The sequence below is a fragment of the Protopterus annectens genome, chromosome 13.part0, assembly GCF_019279795.1.
Source record: "Protopterus annectens isolate FY-2018-M chromosome 13.part0, PAN1.0, whole genome shotgun sequence".
Classification (NCBI taxonomy): Eukaryota; Metazoa; Chordata; order Ceratodontiformes; family Protopteridae; genus Protopterus; species Protopterus annectens.
Genome location: NC_056747.1, coordinates 916,465,173 through 916,478,128, shown reverse-complemented (window position 1 = coordinate 916,478,128; position 12,956 = coordinate 916,465,173). Strand labels below are relative to the sequence as shown.

Genomic DNA, 12,956 nt, shown 5'->3' with positions numbered 1-12,956 from the left:
ACACCAAAAGGCCCCACAGAGAGAACAAACCCCACACACACACAGAGAAAAAGAGGACCCACAAAACACAGCACAGAGAGAAAGCCCCCACAGGGGCAACACAAAGAGGCACACAGAACAACACAAGAGGAAATACCGCACAAAAAAGACAAAAGCAGAGGAGAAGCAACAGAGACAACAAAAAATACACACACACAGCAAAGCACACACAAAAGAGGGGGCAATAACACACAGAAAAGACAACCATACAACAAAACACCACAGAGAGAAAAAAAGCACACACAAAGAAACAAGAAAAAGCACACACACACACACAACACACACACACACACAAGGCAGAGAACACACACACACAGACACACACAACCCAGACAGACAAGAGGAACACAGCACAAGGGAAGAAACTTAACACACAACTGAGGCACATACCCTATCACACACACAGGAAAAAAACAAGCTAAACACATACACAAAGGTATATCAAAAAAAACAACAAAAAATAAAACACAACACACACACACAATATCCCCCAACAATATCACACAGAAAGAGAAAGAAAAAAAGAAACACAGAGGGGACAAGAGCCACAAGAAAGGGCACACACACCAGAGGAGAGGGTACACACACACAACACACAAAAAAGGGAAGAGACATACACACACAAACTCACACTCCCAAGAGGAAAGAAGAGGAGGAGAAGGACACACACCACACATATATATATATCACACACCTATGAAAGAGAAGGGGTCACACCCACACACAAAGAAGAGGAGAACCCCAGGAAAATGAGAAAGAAAAGAGGATACCCTTGAGAAAGACACAAAAAGAGAGAACACACACAGAGAAAAAGAGAAGGGAACATATATTAAATATACACTATATTTTGGAAGGAGAAAGCCACATATTCACACTGAGAGAAGAAAAAGGTTGGAAAAAAAAAAGAAAGAGAAAAGAAAAGAAAAAAACATACACTTTGAGAAAGAGAGAAAAGAAAGTATCTATTTGAGAAAGGGCATATACATATTTTTGGAAAAAAAGAGACACTATGAGAGACTATGGGAGTATCATATATATATTGAGAAGAGGGGTATATTTCTATTTTACTGAAGAATTTAAATGAGGAGAGTATACATATATTTTTCTATACATCTATGAGAGAGAGGGACTCATATACTTCAATACACATATATAGAGAGCATACACATACACTAATATTATACATACACAGGAAAAAGACATAACTATACTTTGGATATTAAACACAACACTTATATATAAATTTAATACATTCTACCAACACATCACACTATAATATATATATTTTTTCACACACACACATATATATATATATATATATATATATACACAAACACACATCTCATATATAAACATATATATATATTTAATTGACACACACATATAATATATTTTATTTTTTTACTTCTACACACACACTATATTATTTATAATTTTTTTTATTCACACAACCCAGCTATATTTTACACACAAAAACACAAACACACAGAGAAAGGACACAAGAGAAGAGGGGGGGGCACAACCACACAAAACCACAAAAGAGGACAGAGGGACACACACAGAGGCACACACACAGACACACACACAGACCACAAAACAACCCATAAGCCACACAAAGCAGACACACAAAGGAGGAAAGAACACACACACACACAAAAATACACACACACAGACACAGAAATGGAACACAGAGGAGACAGCAGTGTAGGACACACAATGAAAGAACTGTATGCACCCACCTAGCTGTGAAGTGATACACACATTATTCCTAGAGCATATAACAACAAAAATGAGCACACAGCAGCAGCAAACTGCAAGTGGCTACATACAAAGAAAAGAAGACTGGAAAACAGACACAAGAGGATAAACCTTGTACCACATCACACACAAATATAGCAGACATAAACTCAACATTGAGGCAGAAAGGGGAACAGAATGACAAGGCACAAAGACCAAAGGAGCACCAGACAGTGGAACAACACACAAAGGAAAAGGATAAATGAAGAAGACACAGGAACACACAGACAGGTGAGCCACAGACACAAAAGAACCAGCACATGGACCAACAAGAGGAAAAGTGCACAGAAACAGACACAGACACACAGAAAGAAGTGGTAATGAACAACTAAGAATAGAACAGTAAGCATAGCTAGACAGAGGTCACAGAAGAACAGAATAAATGGTCTTGTCTGTTACAGACCTGAACTAGTGAGGAATAAAAGAATCCAAAAGATGTATTGGTCTTTGAATATACACCACCTTTTATTTTGGGGGAAGTGAGGAACAGAGTATGGCTGAGTGCTGAGCCTAAACCAGGTCTCTGTGACTGCACAATGTCAGCATCTTCCAAGGTGAGGAGGGCTTTTGGCTGACTCCACCATTTAGCAGCATAACCCAGAGATTGTTTTAGGGTGGTATTTATGGTGTTTTGTCACATTGCCTAAAAGGCACTATGGGGATGGCAAGAGCCTTCATCAATAACCAAAATCCTAGGAGAGGCAGATAAAGACCATCTCTGGCAAAGCACTGATGTCTGTCGCCATGTCATCCCAGGCTGACAGATAGTGGATCCCCTTGGAATGACACCAGAAACTTAGCCAACTGTTTACGAATCATTTTTGTTCTTATTGCATCTTCATCCTAGGTAAGGGTAAAATGCTACTTAATGCTAGGGACATACCTGCCTGAGACACAATCACTGAGAGTTCAGTCATGTCTCTTCATATAGTCCAGTGAGGTACATCTCAAGTAGTTCACACCATTATAAACTATGACAGAGTCATAACAGTAACTGTTGTTGAGAAACTTGTGTGTTTGTGTGATGTTGTGGATCCTGCCTGACAGACAACTGACTGTGACTTTTTCCTTATCCAATCTACTGAGAGGGACATCTGTGCGTCTCACATTGGAGTCAATACATGACTAAGATATTTGGTTTTGTGTTTTGCCTTAAGGGCTTATATTTTGTGAGACTCTTGTGCGAGGTATTGTGTGTACAATGTTCTGCAGGAGATGCATTATGTGAAGGTTTTGTTCTGGTAGGTTTTTAGTAAAGACCTCCGCATTTGTAGAAATTTGTGTTTACTTGATATGTGCAGGAGGTGATGTATACATACTGACAACCTGGTCAGTATCATATGTACTCACTGCTGAGTGAGAGAGCCTGGACTTAAGGTTCTTAATATAAATGCATCAATCATATTGAATTTGGCTCAACTAAAATGAGTGGTTTCTCAGTCTACACGAGACAATTGCTACATTGTCTTAGGATGCCCATGTCGACTAGGATGGCTACTAAAATGTCAGAAATTGTCCCTCCATAATGCAAGGTAAACTACTGTGTTCAAGGTCTGGATAGCAGACAGAGATCTGTAATAGGAGGGTCTGATGGGTGAGATTTCTGTTGGTACTTTGGAAGTTGCACTGAAAGTACCGCCTGACCAACAATCACAGTCACCCAAAACCACCTGAGGAGAATGAGTGGTGTACTAAGAGAAAAATTAAACAAGTGAGAAATGTGCTTCTATAACCACCAGTGTTATCAACCACTGCCAGGCAGTGTGCAATACATGCAAAGAGCAAGCCTGTGCAAATGTGGAGTTTAATTTAAAAAGCTCTCATTTGTCGCTATTTAATGTAACCAATAGTTGCTCAACATTGAACTCTGATCCAATAATTATCTAGATGGGTCACGGACTGCACTCTTGCCACAAGGGTACAAGAGGGCCCTCTCCAATAAAGATGGCTTGGAATACGTGCTCAGTAGAATCAAACAGTGTCAGATACAGCAAGCCTGGATCTGGACTATGCTACAGTACAAGAGTGCAGAGCAACTATAAACCTGTATCAATAACAGTGTGCTCAATTCGGCAGAAAATTATAACTTGAGACAGTAAGATAACAAAAATACAGGTAAATTAAAAAGTGAAGGTTAAGATAAACTAGGCACATAGTTCGTTGGAAGCATCAGACTACCTCAGATTTGCGGTAGACCAAATGAGAGTAGTGGCCGGTCACCAACCTCCTTTCAGCCTGGTACAAATAAGCACAAGTCTGTGCAAATGCGGAGTTTAAACAGCAGCAAATGAGAACTTTTTAAATTAAAAGTATCCAATACAGTTGTTCAACATTCAGTTATCACCACCAAGATTCTAAAAAGAAAAACAAAATAAATGCCTACATGCAACAGAGTAAAACAATGAATACATTAAAATTATGTGGGGGGCTATGCCCCCCTTATTTAATATTCTCACTCCAGGGTTGCACTGCAGTGGGGCAGGGGCTATATTCCATTTTTGACCAAATTAATTTCGACCAAGTGAGCTTTCAGTGAACTGTAATGCCTGATATAATTTTCGACTAGGTGCAATTCGACCAAATGTATGGAATCCGTGTGATGTGGGTTTGGGTGGAGTAGGAGGCGAGATGTTCATGCTGGCAACCCACTCACTGTCATAGGTACTGACACGTGTGAGAGAGCATGGATTCAAGGTTCTTAATATAGTTGCATCTCTCGTACATTGTGTGTGTACTAAATACAGAGGGCTGTCGGTGAACATGAGACGGTTCCTACACTGCCTCAGGAAGCCCATGTCGACCAAGCTGGCCAGAGAAACTGTGGGAAATAATCAGTCCCATAGTGATAGGTAAATTGATATGATCAGGAAAAGAAGTCACACTCAGGAGTGCCTAGTGGGCGAGAGGTGTGTTGGTACCTCTGAGACTAGGCTTAGTGTTCCACCAGACAATAGAGCAGGACTGCGAAAAACCTCTGCAGGACCACAAGCAAAGTGCTAAGGGAAAATTTATCAAACACAAATTGTTTGAATCTGTAACCACCACCACTATGCAATACATGATGGAGCGCTACACGCAAACAAGTGGAAATGCTGAGCTTAAATAAAAGACACACTCAAGACTAGCCAATAAAAATGCTCTCTCTCAGCTCTAGTACATCACTATCAATTAGACGAGACCCGGAGAGCAGAAAAGGTGGCTTGGTTGATGCTCAGATGTTGCAAAACAGACCCAGAAATGACAAACCTGGAATTGGGCAGTGCTGCAGCTTAACTACTACAGTAAACTGTGACCAAAATCAGTTCAGATAATTCAGACAGTGGACTGCAAATACAAATTAAAAGTGCAGTATCAGGCATTTATAGTTAGTTGGAAGCAATGGAAACCTCAGATATTTTAGTATCTCAGTGAAGAGCTGGTTTTAGTGCTGAAGTGATAAACAGTCTAGATTAAGCTGTCTGCATCTATCCTCTACTAAAAAATGCAGAGTTCTTGAAATTAAAAGTGCATAAAGTCACAGCCACGACAGCAGAAATCAGTTTAAATAACAGCAATTTCCAGCATAGGGTGTAGGCCACACCCTCCTGATGTAAAACAAATGGTTTTGGAGTACAAGTGCTTAAGCCAGAACCAAGACATTTTAGAATAACTTAGACACAATGGCCAACAACCAGCAATTTCCAGCCAGAAGGGTGTAAGTTACCCTCTCCTGCCACAAGACAGTTTAGAACACAAATCTTCCTAATGTAAATTAAGTGGTTTGGAACCCAAGTGTTTAAACCAGAATAACTACACATGGAATAATAGAAACAATAAGCCTTCAACAGAAATTTCCGGCCTAGAAGGGTGTAGGCTATACGCTCCTGCCACAAGAAGCCAGACCCCAACCCTTCCAAGGTAAAGTAACAGGTTTGGAGCCCCAAGTGCTAAAACGAGAACTAAGACATTTACAGAATAACAGACACAATGAGCCTTCAACCAGCAATTCCCAACTTAAAAGGGTCCAGGCTCTATTTTTCCGCCATAAGAGTCTAGACCACAAATCCTCCTAATGCAAAGTAACTGGTTTGGTACCAAAATGTTTAAACGAAACGGAACCAAGACACTTAGAACAACAAGCACAACAAGCAGTCACCCAGCAATTCCCAGCTCAGAAGGACAGAGGCTACCCCCTCCTCCCACAAGAGTGCAGACCAGAAACCTTCCTAAAGTAAAATAACTGTCCTGAATTGGGGTCTTGCCAACTGTTAATTGCACCTGAATTAGCTCAAGGGAATCGTGTTGTTTAACCAATCTAAAGATGTATTGGTCTTTCATGAATATTGACACCACCTCCTTTATTTTTCTCTCTCAGTGTGATCTGAACGTGTGTGAGGAAATGTAGCCCAGTATGGCTGGAGTGCCCTCTGCAGCCTTAAACCAGGTCTCTGTGACTGCACAAATGTCAGCATCTTCCAAGGTGAGGAGGGCTTCCAGGTTTAGACTCCTACCATTTAGCAGCATAACCCAGAGATTGTTTTTAGGGGGGTATTTTTATGGCGGGTGTTTTGTTTTTGTCACATTGCCTAAAAAAAGGCACTATGGGGATGGCAAGAGCCTTCATCAATAACCAAAATCCTAGGAGAGGCAGATAAAGACCATCTCTGGCAAAGCACTGATGTCTGTCGGCCATGTCATCCCAGGCTGACAGATAGTGGATCCCCTTGGAATGACACCAGAAACTTAGCCAACTGTTTACGTCAATCATTTTTTGTTCTTATTGCATCTTCATCCTAGGTAAGGGTAAAATGCTACTTAATGCTAGGGACATACCTGCCTGAGACACAATCACTGAGAGTTCAGTCATGTCTCTCTTCATATAGTCCAGTGAGGTACATCTCAAGTAGTTCACACCATTATAAACTATGACAGAGTCATAACAGTAACTGTTGTTGAGAAACTTGTGTGTTTGTGTGATGTTGTGGATCCTGCTCCTGACAGACAACTGACTGTGACTTTTTCCTTATCCAATCTACTGAGAGGGACATCTGTGCGTCTCACATTGGAGTCACGCATGACTAAGATGTTTGGTTTTGTGTTTTGCCTTAAGGGCTTATATTTTGTGAGACTCTTGTGCGAGGTATTGTGTGTACAATGTTCTGCAGGAGATGCATTATGTGAAGGTTTTGTTCTGGTAGGTTTTTAGTAAAGACCTCCGCATTTGTAGAAATTTGTGTTTACTTGATATGTGCAGGAGGTGATGTATACATACTGACAACCTGGTCAGTATCATATGTACTCACTGCTGAGTGAGAGAGCCTGGACTTAAGGTTCTTAATATAAATGCATCAATCATATTGAATTTGGCTCAACTAAAATGAGTGGTTTCTCAGTCTACACGAGACAATTGCTACATTGTCTTAGGATGCCCATGTCGACTAGGATGGCTGACGAAAATGTCAGAAATTGTCCCTCCATAATGCAAGGTAAACTACTGTGTTCAAGGTCTGGATAGCAGACAGAGATCTGTAATAGGAGGGTCTGATGGGTGAGATTTCTGTTGGTACTTTGGAAGTTGCACTGAAAGTACCGCCTGACCAACAATCACAGTCACCCAAAACCACCTGAGGAGAATGAGTGGTGTACTAAGAGAAAAATTAACAAGTGAGAAATGTGCTTCTATAACCACCAGTGTTATCAACCACTGCCAGGCAGTGTGCAATACATGCAAAGAGCAAGCCTGTGCAAATGTGGAGTTTAATTTAAAAAGCTCTCATTTGTCGCTATTTAATGTAACCAATAGTTGCTCAACATTGAACTCTGATCCAATAATTATCTAGATGGGTCACGGACTGCACTCTTGCCACAAGGGTACAAGAGGGCCCTCTCCAATAAAGATGGCTTGGAATACGTGCTCAGTAGAATCAAACAGTGTCAGATACAGCAAGCCTGGATCTGACTATGCTACAGTACAAGAGTGCAGAGCAACTATAAACCTGTATCAATAACAGTGTGCTCAATTCGGCAGAAAATTATAACTTGAGACAGTAAGATAACAAAAATACAGGTAAATTAAAAAGTGAAGGTTAAGATAAACTAGGCACATAGTTCGTTGGAAGCATCAGACTACCTCAGATTTGCGGTAGACCAAATGAGAGTAGTGGCCGGTCACCAACCTCCTTTCAGCCTGGTACAAATAAGCACAAGTCTGTGCAAATGCGGAGTTTAAACAGCAGCAAATGAGAACTTTTTAAATTAAAAGTATCCAATACAGTTGTTCAACATTCAGTTATCACCACCAAGCTTCTAAAAAGAAAAACAAAATAAATGCCTACATGCAACAGAGTAAAAACAAGATACTTATCACATTGTCAAGAACTCAGTTATTTCTTAACCAGATTATTGGACATTTCAACAGAACTGTATCAAACCATGACCCACAACAAAAATGACAGCTGCATGATTCAAAGCAAGACAGCTCTTGTTAAATAAAACATACAGAAATTGCTTGTTCAAAAACTGATACTAACAGCTAGCCAAAAACAGAAAAAAACAAGAAAGATGGGGGGGGGGGGTGACAGGAAAATAAGTCTGAAAGCATCACAGCAAGATTTACTAGTTCAGCCTCCATATCCCGCTTTACAACTTCCTGCAAGTCGCTTAACTGAATACAGGACTGTGTCTATCAGGGGTTATTCAATTAACAATAGTCCAGTGTACTGCAGCTCTCCAATCCCAAATCTGCAACAATTACTTATAATACCAGACAACAAGTGCACCATTCTACAAATTTCAATGACTACAGTAGCACATATTTAAGAGATAGTAGGTAGCACTTCAATGGGCAATAGTTTACTTTAGGCCACATCTTAGACTGTGGCAGGTGCTGGAGATGCCAACTTAACTGACACTCAGTTGGGGCTGTCAGTTAAGCATGGTGGTTGAATTTTTTTTTAAATTGACTGCCATTTTGGGAACCTTAAAAAGGTTAAGAGAGTTTAGATAAAATTTTGAAACTAAATATGGGACATCACTGACAATGAAACTTGACAGTGAAAGACTAGAAACAGCCAGTAAGGGGGCTGCCAACACCTACAACCCCATCTTCTTTGAAGCCCTATGGTATTGGGGATGCAGAGAGGGGAAAGGTCCTCCAATAGACTTAAAATGTCTAGTTTAATCGCTTATTTTGTTAAGAGCAACTTATAAGAACAACATTATAATTATAATGCCTGCCCACTTCAAACTGGGCGTAGGATTTGCTACAGAGCATCACGGTGTTTCCCAATATAAACAATCACCCTTCAATGTAGGCATAACAATGTTATAAGACTGCTGAATCACACCTTTTTTAATGTATGGCTACAGCTATGCAAAAAGCAAAAAAAAAAAATTTTCAGCTACATCTTCAGATGCAAAAGTTCTGGGATTTATCTGCCTGAAATAAATAAATGTAACTTGCTCTTAATGAAACAGTCATTCTCTTTAGCCAGCCCCCGCACTATTACTTAAAATAGTGAACAATGCAATATACTGCACAGCAGGATAAGCATCACCTTCATCACTGATTACAACCTCCTTTTTGCAATTTTTGCATTAGGTGAAGAAAAGTAGTTCCCCACAAACAGATAAGTGTTTTATTCTGGGAATTAAACGGTGGAAAGTAGGGAGTGGTGCACCCCCAATTAACCCCTACTACCACATTTGTTTGCTTTTCAAATGGGATAGCCCACACATATACTGAACCAATTACTCATATACTGTACAACTTCGTGATAAGCGTCCACACACAAAAATACTCGCTGTTCATGAGCACTATTTCATTGCATGTTACCACTCTCATAACAACCCCCTACTTCAGTTTAGTAGTAAAAAAGGACAAACCCCCTCTCTTACTAAATATAACAAAATAATACACACCACACTCTGTGCACATAAAACATGGCACTCTGAAAAGGAAACACATACTTACAAATGGTGGCACCCGAACAAACAACGAGACCTAGGGAACAGCTTAATGTTTTCCGGGGGAGTATAGTTAACTAGCACACATCAACAGATCAAACTTATTTTTAATGGATATAATTCTTACTATTCTCTGCAAATATAACACTACCCACAAAACTGCTTTATTACAAAAGCAAACATATACATAACTGTTATCATACCATATCAAAGCCAGCCTGAGAAATTCAATGATCCAGTTAAATGTTATCTTGCTTTTGTCCTCCTTGAAAAGGATTCACAAGCCACTCCTGTGATATATTATTAAAAGAATAAAAGAACAAGCTTAAAAAAAACTGACATGGGCCTCGTGAGTCCCAATACTTTAACAGATACCAAGGCCTCTGTTTGAATGCACTAAACAGAACCACCTGGCATGTCAACCCCTTACCTTTGTTTTAACTTCCTGGTTCACCTTAATAAGAGAAGACATTCTAAACAAATCTAGAACAAAAAACAGAAAAAAGTAAAGCAGTGCAGTGGTGTGCTAGCAGCAGTCGTCGGCTTTCAGACCCCTTTACACTACGCGCGCCGACGGTGCCACTGCTATCATAGCCACCCGGTAACAATGTACAAACCGGAGATTACGTCCATAATCCGCGACTCATCAGTGGTTATTGTGGATGATAAGAAATGGCAAAAGGGACAAAAATCCTTTACGTAGAAAGTAGGGCTAGCTTTAGCTAAATATTTGCAATAAAAAAATTCAGTGGCGTAATAATTGAAGTGGAACATAAACCATTGTTATATGTGACGCCCAACATCAGGTGGGTATAGGAAGTGACAGTTTAGGTATATTTTAGTAAACTTTATTTAAAGTAGTGACAAATGCAGTCTGAAAAGCATTAACATGATTGCAGGGTTTACAGTTGTAATCGAATGTTAGAAAACGTGAGCAACCTCAGTCTAGTTGTACTCTGCCAAATGGCTTTATCGGTGTTGTGTATATACATATTGCTTTTCATCAAATTTTAAATTTCCTCAAAATTTAGTTTTTACTGTTATGGTGGGTATTAACTCTTTTTTTTTTCTAAGTCAGGATATATTTAAATATCCCAGTATAAGTGTTGCTTCACTATTTGAAGTTTGTAAAAAAGTGGGGTTGGGGTGGGAGGGGGTTCGTCTCCGAGAATGAATTGCTTTCCTATAACTCGTATATGGGTATTTGTTTGTAATAAATATATTTTTAAGTCTTCATTTTTTTCTGGTTACTTGATCTGTCCTTAAGTGCTTATTTTACATTCCTCTAGTTTTGCATGTTTTGATGTGTTGTAGTTGTCTCTCGCAGACCACCATGTAGAGTAGTTGTGTTTTTCTTTTTAAATCTACTATACGTGGTGTTCTTGTTTTTGTTTTCTTAATTCCTTGAGTTAGGTTATGCGAAGTGATCAGTGCTTCTTCATTTTCAGTAATTCTTGGTGGTTCATGTTTTTAGTGTTTCTCAGTTGTGTAATGTTTGCAGAGTTTCCAGTGTAACACCTTTGCCACATGGCTGCTTTTAGAATACTACAACCCATTCATATGTCACAGACAGCAGCATACGCAGCAATTTTTTTTTATGTAGTGGCTACATTTATTTATTCTTTATTAACCAGGTAGGTGGGCTGGTTCAGGAACCCTTTTCAGGCATGACACTGGCCCAAAAAGCTGGAACAAAGAGCATGTGATTCACTTCATAGAAAGGGCATATACAGTGATATATAGAAGAAGAAAACACAAACTTCCCATACGTGCAAAAGATATCCTTTGGTTACAGCACCAGTAAAAGCACCAGAACAAGCAGTGTTGTAGCACTGAATGACTGCAGCACTAAAATTGCAAGAATAAGCATGTTGTTGCGTCTTTTGGCTTTTCCTGGTTAGGGGTCGCCACAGCGGAACTCCAGTCCACTAATGATTGGCGGTAGATTTTTACGTGCCGCGTTGCCGGCCCTGATGCACAACCTTCAATGAAGGTACGCCCATTCATGCGTGTCTCAACACAGAAGACGCTCTAGCTGAGAATCGAACAGGACAGCGTTTACTTTGAGGCGACAACGCTACCGCAGTACCACTACCTCCGCAGTCAAATTGCAAGAATAAGCATAACATTTCAATTAACATTTCAATTACCGAATAATCTGAGATTATGCAAATTTCATTGTGCATGTGTACATAGGATCATAGAAGTTACTAGGCTTATGGCCATAGGGCACTTAAAGCCTAGACAAGTTCTTACCCTTACTTCCACAATCAGCACCTATTGCCCCTGTTCAGAAGGGGCACAGGTGGAACCCCGGGGTGAATTTACTGTCACCCATCCAACTGTCCAGATTGCGTTTGAAGAGGTCCAAAGATGTACTCTGACAAGAAGTGGTAGTCTGTTCCAAAGGTGTGGTGACCTCTGGGTGACAAAGCTGTCCCTCCAGCAGGTTTTTTTAATGTCACATACCAGGTTAAGATCTTTAGAGTGAGTAGCCCATGTACCATTTGACTTGCATCATTTCCAGTAAAGCAGGGTCAGAGATTGCCTTGTATGCAAGGCAGAGATCACCTGTGAGTAGTCTGTATGAAACAGAATAAAGTGACAGTGATTTCAGACAATCCCCATAGGACAGATGCTGAAGACCTTGAATTTTCCTTTTGAGGAACCTTTGTGGTTTCCCCAGTTGCTGTAGGTGCTTGGAAAGGTACATAAAAAGGAAGTAATCAAGAGTACAGTGAGGTTATAACAACTTTTTTTTTTCTGGAGACAATATCTGTATTTATGAGATGAGCAATATCGAATGCCCTTCTTACCATTGTGGAGATGTGGTGGTTAAAGATAAGGTTGCTGTTAATCTATGTGCCCAGGTCTTTCGCCACTGAGTGCGTACTTAGTGTTGAGATTGATGTGGTCATTAGGAATATCGCTTTTACTGAAAGGAACGCTAATACAAATACAGTTTTTTGCATTGAGTTTTCTGTAGCATAAATAAAACACAGTCTATATACAAAGCAAAAACCATATACAAACTGTCATTTGCAGTTCTTGTACCATTTAAACATATGTCACTTGGTTGCAGTCTTTGAATAATGAAGTTATTGATGTCTGTGTGTGTGAATATTTATAAATTAATTTGCATCTTTGTAGGGAGATCGACAGACTCCAACACATTT

The 12,956-nt window shown here is 39.9% G+C and overlaps 1 protein-coding gene and 1 long non-coding RNA gene across 2 annotated transcripts in view; one reads left to right on the top strand and one right to left on the bottom strand.

The window, feature by feature from the left end:
* LOC122787780 overlaps positions 1-10,326 on the bottom strand; it is a 105,383-nt gene extending 95,057 nt beyond the window's left edge. Inside the window, exon 1 of the long non-coding RNA XR_006362598.1 lies at positions 10,211-10,326. This is a non-coding gene — a long non-coding RNA (uncharacterized LOC122787780). The remainder of the gene's footprint in view (positions 1-10,210) is intronic.
* A 112-nt stretch (positions 10,327-10,438) lies between these two features.
* The window catches only part of BECN1 (beclin 1), a 1,139,297-nt gene continuing 1,136,779 nt past the window's right edge, over positions 10,439-12,956 (top strand). Inside the window, exon 1 of the mRNA XM_044054677.1 lies at positions 10,439-10,586. The gene's annotated coding sequence lies outside the window, so the exon portion shown is untranslated. The remainder of the gene's footprint in view (positions 10,587-12,956) is intronic.